Raw genomic sequence first — 12403 nt, 5'->3', positions numbered from 1 at the left:
ATTCTCTATGTAGATGAGGTATACGTGCCTCAAATAGACTTTACCTGTCTCCCTCCTACTTGCCTGCCCACCTGTCTTTTCAGCCATTCACCATTATATTACTTGAGTTCTATTTAGCATCAAGTATATTGATCGCCTCCACCCATGGTCATAAATAGGAATTGAGAAAAGCCAACTTTCAAAAAGTTAAAAAAAGATATAACCATCCATGACAAACTATTTCACCTGCCCCCTGCCCAACACCAAACTAGCCATGTGGCTGGAAGTGTGCCATGCAAAATCAGCTGTATATGCTTGCCTGCAATCTGTCACTTCCGTGAGTCATTGGTCAGTTGATGGCATTTTAGGTATCAATGTAATTTAGTCCTACAATTATTGATGTGGGAAAAAAAAGCCCAACAAGTAACCATGTAAAGAATCTTATGAATCTTTTTCTTGATATTAAGTTGCTAGTTACTATTCTCACTATCCCAAGCTAAAGGCTATACTCAGTTGGTATTAGATTGAACATATTAGTTTCAAAATATTTTTTTCCTTCTTCCAGGTTTATCGAGATATAATTCACATACAGTACTATATAAGTTTAAGGTGTACGTCATAATGACTTGACTTACATACACCATGAAATGAATACCACAATAAGTTTGGTGAATATCCATCATCTCATATAGATACAAAGTAAAAGAAAAAGAAAGAAAATCGTTTCTCCTTGTGTCAAGAATGCTTAGGATTTACTTTCTTAACAACTTTTATATATAACATACAGCAATGTTAATTATATTAATCATGTTGTACATTATACCCTTAGTACTTATCTTATAACTGGAAGTTTGTACCTTTTGATTGCCTTCATTCAATTCCCACCCAGTCACCCTCCACCTCTGGTAAGGACAAATCTGATCTCTTTTACTTTGAGTTTGCTTGTTTGTTTTTTGAAGTATAATTGACTTACAACACTATGTTAAGTTTCAGGTGTACAACACAATGTTTTGATATTTCTATACATTACAAAATGATCACCATGATAATTTAGTTACCATCTGTTGCCATAAAAAGATATTACATTATTATTCACTGTATTCTCCATACATTTCAACCTTATGGCTCATTTATGTTGTAACTGGAAGTTTGTACCTCTTAATCTCCCTCACCCATTTCACTCATCCTCTCATCCACCACCCGTCTGGCAACCACCTGTTTCTTCTCTGTATCTATGACTCTGTTTCTGTTTTGTTATGTTTGTTCATTTGTTTTGTTTTTTTATATTCCACATATAAGTGAAATCATACAATATCTGTCTTTCTCTGTCTGACTTATTTCACTTAGCATAATATCCTCTGGGTACACCCATGTCTCAATGGCAAGATTTCATTCTTTTTATGGTTGAGTGATATTCCATTGCATGTGTGTGTGTTGTGTGTGAGAGACATCGTTTTTTATTATTATTCAAACAGAAAGTCACAAAAATTATAATCATCCTCATCAGTTCACTCAGTCCCATGTAATTAATTTTTTTTCATCTTGATCTTTTGTTAGCACTTTCATGAATTCATCAGTTTTCCATTAGAGTTCTGAAAATGCTTATTCATTCAGTTCAGCAGTATAGTCAGTTACCAGAAACCTGTACTTGTCAGAGTCTTTTCCATGGATTCCTTGAAGATGAAACCCTTTTATAGGAACATTTTTGCAAAAGCATCAGAGTACACCCAGAACTGTCTGAAAATGACAAAAGACAAAAATGACCACAGTTAAAGATTTGATGAAAGTTCATAATAATGCAAATGACAAGGAAATTTAGTTGTTTCTGAGATATACATTTTAAAATAATAACTAGAATTATGACTTATAACATTATACAAGAACATATAAGATTTTTAGAAATTTCATGTAATGTCTGAAACATTTATATTAACATATTTCCATACAAATACAAAAAGAAAGTTTAGTAGTAGTTGATTTTGTTTGTTTGTTTGTTTGTTTTTATACTGCAGGTTATTAGTCATCAATTTTATACACATCAATGTATACATGTCAATCCCAATCGCCCAATTCAGCACACCACCATCCCCACCCCACCACGGTTTTCCCCCTTGGTGTCCATACGTTTGTTCTCTACATCTGTATCTCAACTTCTGTCCTGCAAACCGGTTAATCTGTACCATTTTTCTAGGTTCCAAATACATGCATTAATATACGATATTTATTTTTCTCTTTCTGACTTACTTCACTCTGTATGACAGTCTCTAGATCCATCCACATCTCAACAAATGACTCAATTTCGTTCCGTTTTATGGTTGAGTAATATACCATTGTATATATGTACCACATTTTCTTTATCCATTTGTCTATCGGGCGTTTAGGTTGCTTCCATGACCTGGCTATTGTAAATAGTTCTGCAATGAACATTGGGGTGCATGTGTCTTTTTGAATTATGGTTTTCTCTCAGTATATGCTCAGTAGTGGGATTGCTGGATCATATGGTAATTCTATTTTTAGTTTTTTAAGGAACCTCCATACTGTTCTCCATAGGGGCTGTATCAATTTACATTCCCACCAACAGTGCAAGAGGGTTCCCTTTTCCCCACACCCTCTCCAGCATTTGTTTGTAGATTTTCTGATGATGCCCATTCTAACTAGTGTCAGGTGATACCTCATTGTAGTTTTTTTGTTTGTTTGTTTTGTTTTTTTGTGGTACACGGACCTCTCACTGCTGTGGCCTCTCCTGTTGTGGAGCACAGGCTCCGGTCACGCAGGCTCAACGGCCATGGCTCACAGGAGCAGCCGCTCTGTGGCATGTGGGGTCCTCCCGGACCGGGGCATGAGCCCACGTCCCCTGCATCAGCAGGCAGACACTCAACCACTGCGCCACCAGGGATGCCCCCTCATTGTAGTTTTGATTTGCATTTCTCTAATAATTAGTGATGTTGAGCAGCTTTTCATGTGCTTCTTGGCCATCTGTATGTCTTCTTTAGAGAAATGTCTATTTAGGTTTTCTGCCCATTTTTGAATTGGGTTGTTTGTTTCTTTAATATTGAGCTGCATGAGCTGTTTATATATTTTGGAGATTAATCCTTTGTCCGTTGATTCGTTTGCAAATATTTTCTCCCATTCTGAGAGTTGTCTTTTCGTCTTGTTTATGGTTTCCTTTGCTGTGCAAAAGCTTTGAAGTTTCATTAGATCCCATTTGTTTATTTTTGTTTTTAATCCCATTACTCTAGGAGGTGGATCAAAAAAGATCTTGCTGTGATTTATGTCGAAGAGTGCTCTTCCTATGTTTTCCTCTAAGCGTTTTATAGTGTCCGGTCTTACATTTAGGCCTTGAATCCATTTTGTGTTTATTTTGTATTGGTGTTAGGGAGTGTTCTAATTTAATTCTTTTACATGTAGCTGTCCAGTTTTCCCAGCACCACTTACTGAGAAGACTGTCTTTTCTCCATCATATATCTTTGCCTCCTTTGTCAGATTAATTGACCATAGGTGCGTGGGTTTATCTCTGGGTTTTCTATCTTGTTCCATTGATCTATATTTCTGTTTTTGTGCCAGTACCATATTGTCTTGATTACTGTAGCTTTGTAGTATAGTCTGAAGTCAGGGAGTCTGATTCCTCCAGCTCCGTTTTTTTCCCTCAAGACTGCTTTGGCTACTCGGGGTCTTTTGTGTCTCCATACAAATTTTAAGATGATTTGTTCTAGTTCCGTAAAAAATGCCATTGGTAATTTGATAGGGGTGCATTGAATCTGTAGATTGCTTTGGGTAGTATAGTCATTTTCACAATATTCATTCTTCCAATCCAAGAATATGGTATATCTCTCCATCTGTTGGTATCATCTTTAATTTCTTTCATCGGTGTCTTATAGTTTTCTGCATACAGGTCTTTTGTCTCCCTAGGTAGGTTTGTTCCTAGGTATTTTATTCTTTTCATTGCAATGGTAAATGTGAGTGTTTCCATAATTTCTCTTTCATATTTTTTATCATTAGTGTATAGGGATGCAAGAGATTTCTGTGCATTAATTTTGTATCCTGCAACTTTACCAAATTCATTGATTAACTCTAGTAGATTCCTGGTGACATCTCTAGGATTTTCTATGTATAGTATCATGTCATCTGCAAACAGTGACAGCTTTACTTTTTCTTTTCCAGTTTGTATTCCTTTTATTTCTTTTTCTTCTCTGATTTATTCATTCATTTATTGATGGACACTTAAGTTGTTTCTATATCTTGGCTATTGTGAATAATACTGCAATGAAAATAGGGGTGCATATATTATTTTGAATTAGTGTTCATTTTCTTCAGAAAAATACCCAGAGTGGAATTGCTGGATTGTATGGTAGTTCTATTTTTAAATTTTTTAAGAAGTTCCATACTGTTTTCCACAATAGTTGCACCAGTTTACATTCCCACCAACAGTGCATGAAGGTAACCTTTCCTCCATATCATCACCAACACTTGTTATTTGTTGTCTGTTTGATAATAGCCATTATAACAGGTGTGAGATCATATCTCATTGTGGTTTTGATTTGCATTTCTCTGATGATTAGTGATGTTGAGCATTTTTTCATGTGCCTATCGGCAATCTACATATCTTCTTTGGAGAAATGTGTATTCAAATCTTCTGTCCAATTTTTTTTTTTTTTTTTGCGGTATGCGAGCCTCTAACTGTTGTGGACTCTCCCGTTGTGGAGCACAGGCTCCAGACGCACAGGCTCAGCGGCCATGGCTCACGGGCCCAGCCGCTTCACGGCATGTGGGGTCTTCCTGGACCGGGGCACAAATCTGCAGGCGGACTCTCAACCACTGCGCCACCAGGGAAGCCCTTCTGTCCATTTTTTATTTTATTTATTTATTTTTTCCATTTTTTAATTGGATTGTTTGGTTTTCTGATGTTGAGTTATATGAGTCTTTTGTATATTTTGGATATTAACCCCTTATAAGATATATCATTTGCAAGTATCCTCTCCCATTCAGTAGGTGGCCTTTTTGTTTTGTTGATAGTTTCCTTTGCTATGTAAAAGCTTTTCAGTCTTATGTAGTCCCATTTGTTTATTTTTGCTTTAGTTTCCCTTGCCTGAGGAGACATATCAAAAAAAAGAATTTGCTAAGACCATTGTGAAAGCATTACTACTTATGTTTTCTTCAAGGAGTTTTATGGTTTCAGGTCTTACATTTAACTCCTTAATCCATTTTGAGTTTATTTTTGTATATGACGTGAGAAAGTAGTCCAGTTTGATTCTTTTACAAGTAGCTGTCCAGTTTTCCCAATACCATTTATTGAAGAGGCTGTCTTTTCCCCACTGTATATTTTTGACTTTTCTGTCATAAATCAATTTACCATGTAAGTGCAGATTCACTTATGGGCTCTTTATTCTGTTCCATTGGTCTATGTGTCTGTTTTTGTGCCAGTATCATACTGTTTTGATTACTGTAGCTTTGTGGTATAGTTTGAAATCCAAGAGTGTGATATCTCCAACTTTGTTCTCCTTTCTCCAGATTGTTTTGGCTATTTGGGGTCTTTCATATTTCCATGCAAATTTTAGAATTATTTGTTCTAGTTCTGCAAAAAATGCCATTGGTATCTTGATAGGGATTGCCAAGATATTTTTGGTGGAAGAGAAAGAAGACACCTTCAGTTAGAGTATTTGTCCTAGACTTCAGCCATCATGAAGCAGTAAAAGCTTAGACATGAGCACCACCTGGAGGAGTACTGGGGGAATGTTGGGAAGTTCATAGGATTAAGGGTGCACCTCAGTCTTTACTAGCTCTGTTCCATTACCAAGATTCTTAGTGGCTCCAATAGTTAGTTTTCCCATCTGTAAAATGAGGATAACAATTGCTACACCAGACAGCTGCAGTAAAGTTTAATGCATAATGCACATGCCCAGCATCAAGCTAAATTCTCAATAAATGAACAGTAGCAATTATGAGATGCAGGGATAGTGTATGGCACAGCCAGCCTCGAACCATGAACCCAAGAGGGATACCTGTATCGAACAAATCCTCTTAAATGGTCCGAAGATCTAATAAACATTTTTCCAAAGAAGACATACAGATGGCCAACAGGCACATGAAAAAATGCTCAACATCACTAATTATTAGAGAAATGTAAATCAAAACTACAATGAGGTATCACCTCACATAGGTCAGAATAGCCATCATCCAAGTGTCTACAAACAATAAATGCTGGACATGGTGTGGAGCAAAGGGAACCCTCCTACACTGTTGGTGGGATGTAAATTGGTATAGCCACTATGGAGAACAGTTTTTAGTTTCTTAAAAAATACTAAAAATAGAACTAACATATGATCCAACATTACCACTCCTGGGCATATATCCTGACAAAACTCTAATTCAAAAAGATATATGCACCCCTGTGTTCATTGCAGCACTATTTACAATAGCCAAGATGTGGAAGTGACCTAAATGTCCATCTCAGATGAATGGATAAAGAAGATGTGGCATATATATATATATATATATATATATATATATATATATATATATATATATATAAAATGGAATATTACTCAGCCATAAAAAACAATGAAATAATTCCATTTGCAGCAACATGGATGGACCTAGAGATTATTATACTAAGTGAAGTAAGTCAGAGAAAGACAAACATCATATGATATCACTTATATGTGGAATCAAAAAAAAAAGATACAAATGAACTTATTTACAAAACAGAAATAGACCCAGAGACATAGAAGACAAACTTATGATTACCAAGAGAGAAAGGGGACAGGAAGGGATAAACTAGGAATTTGGGATTAACATATATACACTCCTATATATAAAGTAGATAACCAACAAGGACCTACTGTATAGCACAGGGAACTATGCTCAATATTTTATAATAACCTATAAGGGAAAATAATCTGAAAAATAATAGATACATATATATGTGTGTATAACTGAATCACTGTGCTGTACATCTGAAACTAACACAAAACTGTAATCAACTATACTTCAAAAAAAAAAAAAAAACCTTTTATCTGGTATAATTACTTTCTGGCTTCAGGTGCAAGAAAGATACTTTTCGCCAAAAGGTGAAGAATTCTAACTACACGATCTCTTGTCATCCTTTGAATCTATGTTCCTACCTCAAAATTCTTCATGTTTGTGGGCTTCCCTGGTGGCGCAGTGGTTGGGAGTCTACCTGCTGATGCAGGGGATGCGGGTTCGTGCCCCGGTCCGGGAGGATCCCGCGTGCTGCGGAGCGGCTGGGCCCGTGGGCCATGGCCGCTGGGCCTGCGCGTACAGAGCCTGTGAAATTCTTCATGTTTGCAACACATTATCATAAAAATATACTTCATCATAAACCTTTTTTTTTAACATCTTTATTGGAATATAAGTGCTTTACAATGTTGTATTAGTTTCTGCTGTATAACAAAGTGAATCAGCTATAATGTATACATATATCCCTATATCCCCTCCTTCTTGCATCTCCCTCCCACCCTCCCTATCCCACCCCTCTAGGTGGTCACAAAGCACCGAGCTGATCTCCCTGTGTTATGGAGCTGCTTCCCACTAGCTATTTTACATTTGGTAGTATATATATGTCAATACTACTCTCTCACTTCATTCCTGCTTACCCTTCCCACTCCCCTTGTCCTCAAGTCCATTCTCTGCATTTGCATCTTTATTCCTGTCCTGCCCCTAGGTTCTTCAGAACCTTTTTTTTTTTTTAGATTCCATATGTACATGTTAGCATACAGTATTTGATTTTCTCTTTCTGACTTACTTCACTCTGCATGACAGACTCTAAGTCCATCCACCTCACTACAAATAACTCAATTTCGTTTCTTTTTATGGCTGAGTAATATTCCATTGTATATATGTGCCACATCTTCTTTATCCATTCATCTGATGATGGGCACTTAGGTTGTTTCCATCTCCTGGCTATTGTAAATAGAGCTGCAATGAACATTTTGGTACATGACTCTTTTTGAATTATGGTTTTCTCAGGGTATATGCCCAGTTGTGGGATTGCTGTGTCGTATGTTAATTCTATTTTTAGTTTTTTAAGGAATCTCCATAGTGACTGTATCAATTTACATTCCCACCAACAGTGCAAGAGGGTTCTCTTTTCTCCACACCCTCTCCAGCATTTGTTTGTAGATTTTCTGATGTTGCCCATTTTAACTGATGTGAGGTGATAATTCATTGTAATTTTGATTTGCATTTCTCTAATGATTAGTGATGTTGAGCATACTTTCATGTGTTTGTTGGCAATCTGTATATCTTCTTTGGAGAAATGTCTATTCAAGGGCAGGATTTTCCAGGGTGGCAGGGGTATTACCGGAGGACAGTTTAATTGCAAAGTTCTCTGGGTGAAGGAGCATTAACTGCTGTGTGCATGTGCTGCCATCTAGTGGTCTTTTGAGGAACATTTCTCTGATGTGTTCTGGCGCTGTTAGCTCACTTGGTGAGGTCTAATCTTTCTGAGCATTGCATACTGCATACTACATACACATACCTCTTACATTAACACCCATAAATCCCCACACAAAAATTGTGTTCCAAAAAGTGGGCCACTTTTCCCATGAAGTTATTCACAGGTTTTTCTAAATTTAGGAGTACAGATGACAAGACACATCTCTTCCAAAGAAGGAAAACCACATGTCCCTCCGTAGGCCTAGGAGGCTGCCCTATTGAGTCTCTGTTTCCTAAGTGCTTTGGACTGAAGCAGATCTGGGAAACCTAAGGCCTTAGAGATGTAGTTCAATATTTACCAATTATAGACTGAAGTATTCAGTTCTGCTAGTGTGTCATCATTGTTCTTTCCCAGCCTCCCAGCACACACCCTAACTCTGGAAAGTCACAAACAATCCAAGTCTAAACTTCTGCAGTATCTGCCCTCAAACTTCTCTGGACATTCACCCACTGAAGGACATCTGGATTGCGCTATTAGGTTGGGGCTATTATGAATGAAGTTGCTATCAACATCTGTGAACATAAGTTCTCATTTCTTTTGGGTACCGTAGCTTTGTAGTAAAGTCTGAAGTCAGGGAGTATGAACCTCCAGCTTTGTTCTTTTTTCTCAAGTTTGCTTTGGCTATTTGGGGTCTCTTGTTGTTCCATATAAATTTTAGGATTATTTATTTTAGTTCTGTGAAAAATGTCATGGGTATTTTGATAAGGATTACATTAAATCTGTAGATTTCTTTGGGAAGTATGGTCATTTTAACACTATTAATTGTTCCAGTCCATGAACACGAGATATCTTTCCATTTTTTTGTATCATCTTCAATTTCCTTCATCAATGTTTTATAGTTTTCAGAGTATAGGTTTTTCACCTCTCTTGTTAAGTTTGTTCCTAGGTATTTTATTCTTTTTGTTGTGATTTTAAATGAAATTGTTTTCTTGCTTTCTGTTTCTGATAGCTCATTACTAGTGCATAACAAAGCAAAAGATTTCTGTATATTAATCTTTTATCCCATGGCTTTACTGAATTCATTTATTAGTTCTAATAGTTTTTAGTTTACAGACTTTAGGGTTTTCTATTGTGTTATCTGCAAATAGTGACAGTTTTACTTCTTCCCTTCCAGTTTGAGTGCATTTTATTTCTTCTTGTCTAACTGCTGGCTAGGAATTCCAACTCTATGTTAAATAGAAGTAGTGAAAGTGGGTATCTTTGTCTTGTTTCTAACTTTGAAGGAAAAGCTTTCACCTTTTCACATTGAGTATGATGTCAGCTTGGGTTTGTCATATATAATCTTCATTATGTTGAGATATGTTCTCTCTATAACCACTTTGATGAGAGTTTCTTTTATCATGAATGGATGTTGAATTTTTTAAATGCTTTTTATGCATCTGTTGAGACGATCATGTGAGTTTATCCTTCCTTTTATTAATGTGATGGATCACGTTGATTGATCTGCAGATATCAAACCATTCTTGCATCCCTGGAATAAATCCCACTTGATTGTGGTGCATGATCCTTTTAATATATTGCCAAATTTGTTTTCCTAATGTTTTGTTGAGGATTTTTGCATCTATATTTATCAGAGGTATTGGTCAATAGCTTCCTTTTTTTTTTTGTAGTGTCTTTGATTTTCATATCAGGGTAATGGTGGCCTCATAGAATGTATTTGGGAGTGTTCCCTCCTCTTCAGTATTTTCTGGAATAGTTTGAGAAGAATAGACATTAGCTCTTCTCGACATGTTTGGTAAACTTTCCCTGTGAAGCTTTTCAGTCCTGGACTTTTGTTTGCTGGCAGGCTTTTTTTTTTTTTTAATTATTACTAATTCAATTTCACTACTAATGATTGGTCTCTTCAGATTGTCTATTTCTTCCAATTCAGTCTTGGAAGAGTGTATGTTTCTAGAAGTTTATCCATTTCTTCTAGGTTGTCCAATTTGTTGGTATATAATTGTAGTAGTATTCTTCCATGATTTTTTCTTTCCCTGTGATGTTGGTTATAATTTCTCTTCTTTCATTTCTTATTTTGTTTATTTGTGTTCTCTCTCTCTTTTTTTTCTTTTCTTTCTTTTTTAAAATATGGAATGCTTCATGAATTTGCATGTCATCCTTGTGCAGGGGCCAAAATGGTCTTAAATAACACATCAGACCAGTTGAACTTAATAGATATGTACAGAACATTCCATCCAAAACAGCAGAATACACATTCTTTTCAAATGCACATGGAAAATCATTCCAATTTTAGTATATGTGTTGCCAAAGCAAGTACTCTCTTTTTTTTTTCTTAATGAGCCTTGCTAAAACTATCTTTTCAAAAGAACAGCTCTTTGTTTCATTGATATTTTCTCTTTTTTTTTTTTTTTTTTGGTCTCTATATTACTAATTTTCTCCCTTTTGCTGATTTTGGACTTTGTTCTTCTTTTTCTAATTCCTTTAGATAGTTGGTTAGGTTGTTTATTTGAGATTTTACTTGTTTCTTGAGGTAGGCCTGTATCACTATAAACTTCCCTCTTAGAATTACTTTTGCTGCATCCCATAGATTTTGGAAAGTTGTGTTGTTATTTTCACTTGTCTCGAGGTATTTTCTGATTTCTTCATTGACCCATTGTTGTTGCTGTTTTAGTAGCATGTTGCTTAGTCTCCACATGTTTGTGTTTTCCCCGTTTTTCTTCTTGTAATTGATTTCCAGTTTCATACCCTTGTGGTTGGAAAAACTGCTTGATATAATTTCTATCCCTTTAAATTTATTGAGACTTGTTTTATGGCCTAGCATGTGATCTATCCTGGAGAACATTCCATGTGAATTTGAAAAGAATGTGTATTCTGCACTTTTTGATGGAATGTTCTGTAGATATCTATTAAGTTCAGCTGGTCTGATGTGTTATTTAAGACCACTCTTTCCTTATTCATTTCTATCTGGATGGTTTGTCCATTGATGTTAGTGAGGTTTTAAAGTCCCCTATTTTTATTGTATTATTGTCAATTTCTCCCTTTATGTCTATTAATATTTGCTTTGTATATTTAGGTGTCCCTATATTAGGTGCAAATATGTTAATGAATGTTATATCTTCTTCTTGTATTGATCTTTCAATCATTACACAATGTCCTTCTTTGTCTTTTGTTGTATTTTAAAGTCTATTTTGTCTGATATGAGTATTGCTACCTTAGCTTTCTTGTCATTTTTATTTGCATGAAATTTTTTTCCCATCCCCCTCACTTTCAATCTGTGTGTGTCTTTACCTCTGAGTCTCTTGTAAGCAGCATATAGATGGGTCTTTTTTTTATTGAGATATAATTGATGTACAATATTATATAAGTTACAAGTATACAGCATAGTAATTCACAATTTTTAAAGGTTATACTCCATTTATAGTTATTATAAAATATTGGCTGTATTTCCTACGTTGTACAGTATATCCCTGTAGCTTATTTTTTACATAATATTTTGTACCTCTTAATTCCCTACCTCTGTCTTCCCCTACCCTCTTCCCTCTCCCACTGGTAACCTCTAGTTTTTTCTCTACATTTGTGAGTCTACTTCATTTTTGTATTCACTAGTTTGCTTTATTTTTTAGATTCCACATATAAGTGATATCATATAGTATTTGTCTTTCTCCAATTTATTTCATTTAGCATAATACCCTCTAAGTCCATCCATGTTACAAATGGCAAAGTTTCATTATTTTTTATGACTGAGTAGTATTCCATTTAGTGTGTGTGTGTGTGTGTGTGTGTGTGTGTGTGTGTGTATATCTTTATCCATATAATTTGTTGATGGACACTTGGATTGTTTTTATATCTTGACAATTGTAAATAATGCTGTTATGAACACTGGTGTGCATGTATCTTTTCAAATTAGCATTTTTGTTTTTTTCTAATATGTTCCCAGGAGTGGAATTTCTGGGTCATATTGTACTTCTATTTTTAGTGTTTTGAGGAAACTCCATACTGTTTCCACAGTGACTGCACCAATGAACATTC

Source organism: Stenella coeruleoalba, assembly GCF_951394435.1.
Source record: "Stenella coeruleoalba genome assembly, chromosome: 15".
Lineage (NCBI taxonomy): Eukaryota > Metazoa > Chordata > Mammalia > Artiodactyla > Delphinidae > Stenella > Stenella coeruleoalba.
Note: the sequence above shows the minus strand (reverse complement) of the source record.